Raw genomic sequence first — 6,024 nt, 5'->3', positions numbered from 1 at the left:
CAGCGCATGAGTAAGCTCAATGTGTAGCCTGGTTCATAGCGACGAAGTCCGATGCCCTAGTGTAGGGACACTTTCGGACACAATACGGAAGGGAACCGTAGTTGGACCAAGTATTCGGAACGACAGCCGTTTGCAAGGTGTCCGACAAATTCAGTGCAGACGATGGCCAGATTCCTGAAAGTGCCGCGATGAACACTGCACAGTCTTGTATAGGAGGTTACGCTTTTATGATTAGCAGATGTAGCTCCTTTAAGCACTAAAATCTCAGGGCGAACAGTCTGCAGTGAATATGTTAGCTGATTTTGTCGGGAACAACATTTTGGAAAAGACTTGTTTTTCTGATGAGACAGTTTGTCATGTTACGGGAAAACTGAACCGTTATAACGTCGAATATGGGGATTTTACTGCCCTCATATTAAACGTGAAATGGACAGAGATAGTCAACTGCATCATAAGTCCATACTTTTTCAGCTAGTCTACTGGCAACAATGAGTTTTAGTTGCACATGTTACAAGAATTTGTCTTAGCGTAGTAGGCACATCTACAACATGACGTCATTTTTCTGTAGGTTGGGGCACCACGCATTGTCCGGTAAATGTCTGGATGAAAAGAGTGCAGAAATGGAATGAACGAGATGGTCTGATTCGGCGGCTGCCACTATCACTAGCCTCACAACAATGAAGATCGTTCCTACGAGGTTTTGTAAAAGATCAAGTGGACCAAATAAAAATTACAGACCTATAGGACTCGAAGACAGCCATTCACAATGCATCTGAACATGTTGCCGTGGAGTTCCTGGAGCGTGCCTGGAGAGAAGTGAATACTGACTGGACGTTGTCCGTGCCAGTGGCGGTTCACACATTGACGTGTACGAATGAGGAATCAAAACTTTGTGTGTAACCTTGTCATGATTTTAAAAACAATTATTATTATGCAGTGTAACTTCTATAGTTACTTTGATCTAAAGATGTAAAGATAATTTATGGACATCCTGTATCACGAACGTGAAGAAATTGTCGATAAGAAAAGACCTGCATTCGATATAGCTCAATCAGGTAAACATTAGTAATCTGACGTCGTATTATTAATCTGTTAACGATTCTTTCATACATGTTCAATGTTTAGCAATCCAGACTCGAAATACCGTGCGAGTTTTTTTGCATGTTTTATTTCTCCTTTTAGTGTTTCACTTCTTATGTCAAAATAAATTACCAGCATTTCTATCAGTGCCAGCCTCATCAGCTGATTCACATGAGAGTCACCTGTTGATATCAGGCGGGACGGGAAAAATATCAAGCAGATCTATGATATCACATCACAATGAAGCAAAGTAAATTCGTATGACATGTTTGGCTGGGAGACAACGAGAGGCACGTGCAGCAGCCTAATTGAAAACGCTTTTTCTATTCTTCAGGCTCACTGGCACATTTCCTTCGTGAAATGTGAGATATGTGTGTGTCGTGCATTTGATACGTGTAGATGAATGTAATGTAATATGTGTGTGTATGTGTGTGTAGTGTGGTGTCATGTTTGCTTTTTATGAGATGAGAGAAAGGAAAGTGTGAACCACGGTGCTAATGTCTCAAATAGCACTACGGGGGACTCGGAGCTTAGGGTCCCCATCCAACGACTCGATCACCATCAACAATGTGGCATGCCTTCGCTCCATGAGACACTGCGGAGAGGTTGAGAGCTGAATCAAAAACATTTGGCGCGAATACTGGTGATCAGGAACAGTACGCCACCACCCCTTCTGTCCCCTCTACCCTAAAAGTAAAGGGGAAAATGTCAACAGCGCACGGCGTATCTGGACGAAGATGAAAGATGTTCGTAGTTGTTAAGGTATACATTTTAGAGCCCATGCTTACAGAAGATTTTTGTCTTGTTTTGGTCCATACTACCAGTCGTTCTTCATCACATAACAATATTTATTGATTATCGATTTTGATTAGAAAGGTCACTGCAGATCTTTTGTAGTGTCCTTTTTGATCTGATGGTAACTCTGTGAGACTCGGAACTAGTAATCATAAAAGAGTTGGGTGCCCAAGGTGCATTATCTAACAAATATAAAAAAATCTACTCTTACATAAAGTTCTTTATTATTGTTAGGATCGCTCGTTTTAACAACGCCTTCTCGAAACTGTGCGCTAGTGTCTTCGTCGAAGCCAGTTTGATGTCGAGCAGGAATTTGGTATTGAGCAAATGACTATCGCTACGCACTCGGTGATGAAATATTTGACAACTAAAACCCGAGAGGTTTTTCTTTTCACGGAATCTGACAACAGGTGACATCCGTGTTCCAGTATGCAATGAAACAACTGAAATCTAGGTAACCCGTTCCACAAGGGCAGGGAATGTTTGCCGCCAATGACGAACAGGAAAGGCGGGCTGTTGTGTATGTCGGTCGCTGATAAAGGGATCCGCCGCCGCCGACGACGACGAAACGCCTCACTGTTCGGCAACTGGCCCGCCTGTCACGGGGCGAAAGCTGTCACGCGCGCTGCGTTAGTTTGCCAGTGTCGCTGTCGGTAGGATTTACTTTTCGCAGTCGCCTCCTGGACAGGTCGCACTTAGAGATCCGTGTGGGAACTAAATATATTACAAACTGGAAACAGAAACTGCTGTAACCAGTCCATTTCTCTGTATTTTACTTTTCACTGGGCATTTCGGAGGATTTTACCCCTACTAAGTTAATAGGGCTTGGATGTTCTGTATGGCTGACTTTTGGGTAACCTATGGTCTGTCTGTCAGCAGACGACAAAAGAAAACGATTCCAAATATGCAGTTGTTTCGTCTGACACACAAGACCTAATAGATCCACCCGCACATCATTTGGACCCCTGTCAGCTGCATATCTATCTATTTATGTTATTTATAGAATGATTCACCTGTTACATCAGCCGTTTATTAGGAATATCAGATAATAGACCTAAGTCCTAATACAAACACTGACTAACAAATAAGCGCATACTAAGCATTACTAGTAAATGTATCCCTACACGAAAACCTTCATAATTATTAACTACTTATCATTATTTACATATAGCAAATGTAGACTACAGCAATGTCATGAGTATGAAGATGATGATGTTGTGTCACAAACCATTCACATACACACACACACACACACACACACACACACACACACACATACACACACGCTCGAGCGCGCGCGCAATTGACTTAACAAAATAATAAGATAAATTTTAGGAGTTAGTATTTTTATATGTTCTGTGCGCTTATTATACCCTAAGTTGCCATCCTTGCTTAGTTCAGTGTATATAAATGTGTATGTGATCCGGAAAAGGAGCCTACGACGACTCATGGCTATTTAATTTTAATTTATTGTTCACGTATATAAACAAAAAAATGGTTCAAATGGCTCTAAGCACTATGGGACTTAATATCTGAGGTCATCAGTCCCCTAGACTTAGAACTACTGAAATTTAACTAACCTAAGGACATCACACACTTCCATGCCTAAGACAGGATTCGAACCTGCGACCGCAGGCAGCAGCAGCGCGGTTCCGGACTGAAGCGCCTAGAACCGCTCGGCCACAGCGGCCAGCGTATCTACATAAATATGAGTATTGTATCAATTTTTTTCCTTCTTCTGTCCCAGACAGCGTTATATGCTACCCAAAAGTGATACACACAAGACATCCATGTATTATTAATCGACATCCATGACAGAAAGAAAGTCAGCATCCGTCGTAATGTCATCTGTGTTTTACTGCAGATCGTGATTTCGGTTGACGGCACAACCATCATCAGCTTTATGAATACAAAAATAACACAAGGCTCAGACATTGATAAAGAACACTAACCAAGAATCATTTCACAGCTGTACAGAATGCCAACTGAACAATTATCTACCGTTAAAGGTACTCATGAGGACTCAACATACTTATAACGACACACGTTACAATATAACTTTGGCATGTACAAACATTAGCCAAACTGAGGCTGCTGTTTACAAATACTTACTGCCAACTTTGGTTTTTACCATGTTTGGTGGCCAATGCTCTCTATTTCCATTATCTATACATAAAAGTGGGTTATCATAAAATTTATACGTAAGAATAAAATGAAGTCAATTATTACCATTTGAAAATCGCATTCTTGGTAGAGGGCGTAATGGCGAGCTTAGCGCGGTAGCCCCCACATGTTATGTGTCAATTTAAGGTTTTATCCTCTCTCACCGTATCAACACGTCAATACACTCACTATTCTACATGAACTGCCACAGTCGGTAACGTCGGACCCATCTATGACTCAACAAACACTATATAGCAAAAGAACTGTGCCAACAAGCGCGAATAAATAAATGCTGTTCTATCAGGTGATTTTGCCACTGCCTGGGTCACTCATCCAACGATGATAGTTGACTGGAATTGTTTTGAGACTATCTTGATACTACAAAGGCCCAAACATAACTCTCACAGAGACGAATATCTAAGAGAATATAATCTAAGAACTTAAAAGATATTTTCAGAAAATATTAATTTGTCACAATAGCTGTACGTCGTGAATTAAAACTATACCGCCGAGCAATACGCCATCCTCAGCCATAAGAAATGACATTAATTACATGTTATGTGTCTAATCATTTTTTATGCTTGAGGACGGCCTGTTGTCGGCCCGAAACTGGTAAGTCTAACACAGTGATATACAGTTAACTAGAGAAGTTTTATTTCCCCACATCGCAATAAATACGTAATACAGGACTAGTTTCGCAAATTTAAATTGCCATCTTCATAGCATCTGCATATATCAATCACTGTGCCGCTCACTGTAGAGCACTGTCATCTAGTCACAAATATATTTTGGAGCCAATCGTTGAAGAAGATGCACCAGTATTGTAGCATATGTAATAAAACAATACTTGTGGTAAACACTCTCAAAACTTTCTGATAAAATGCTTTTAGTTTGTTGTGTCTGTATTGACAGATGGCGGTACATAGTAATCAATGCCCTGTGAACCAAATGTATTGTATCAGAAACTTTTGAGAGTGTTTATAACAAATATGTTTTTATTATATGTAATGTAACACTGGTACGTCTTCTTCAACGATTGTCTCCCAAATATGTTTATAACTAGACGACAGTCCTCTAGACTGAATGGCACAATGGCCGATGTATGTAGACGTTCTGAAGATGGCAATTTTAGTTGCCGAAACTAGTCCTCTTTATACGTATTTATTGCGATATGGGCAAAGAAGGTTCTCTATTAAGAAGATTAAACTTTTAACAATAAAATCGTTTTGTTTGTTAAGCCTTCTTACTGCGAAATTACTGTACTTCTAAGGGCTAAGTTTAGATCAAATTGTAAACGTAATTAGTTTTAGCAGAACGGTCAGAAACGTCTTTTTTCTCTCATTAGTTTCGCGGGAAAGTTTAAATTAACAACGCTAATGAGGACGTCAACAAAGCCGGTGGCGTAAGTGAGAGAGACGCTATTGAAAATCCATGCGCTCCAGTTTAGGTGGCTTTTGTAGCCCTGTTGAAGGCTGTTTCCCGGCTTGCTAGACCACAAGTGCCCTGTGTCAAATTATTCACCTGGACTGTGGTACTTTGTAAGCGGCTATAGTTTACACCCTGCGTATCGGGAACTTAAGCCGATGGAATTATAGAGAAAATATTGCTCACCTTTTGCGACTGGGTCAAGTACTCTTTTTTTTAAGCGTCGATACAGTTGTGTAAATGACCAGTCAACAAACGTGAATTCGCCAAGTGAAATACACTGAACACGCCTAGACAGCAAGTGTATCATAAGAGTGTGCTAGAGACACAAACTTTTGCCTTCGAGCCACGATCGTCTCATAAATTCTAGCAGTTCTGGCAGATGTTAGAAACACGCTTAACGCTGCAGTTACAATAAAAATACACGCACAACATATGCTTTATAAAATAAGACACAATGACTGAATTGCCAGTTAACAATTTTTAAATATCATGCAAAGACGTTGTAAGTAGGCTGTTTATGTTTTCTTATTGGCAACGTTACGTAGCGCTCTGTATGAA

This window comes from Schistocerca cancellata, chromosome 2, assembly GCF_023864275.1.
Source record: "Schistocerca cancellata isolate TAMUIC-IGC-003103 chromosome 2, iqSchCanc2.1, whole genome shotgun sequence".
In the NCBI taxonomy this organism is placed as follows: domain Eukaryota; kingdom Metazoa; phylum Arthropoda; class Insecta; order Orthoptera; family Acrididae; genus Schistocerca; species Schistocerca cancellata.
Note: the sequence above shows the minus strand (reverse complement) of the source record.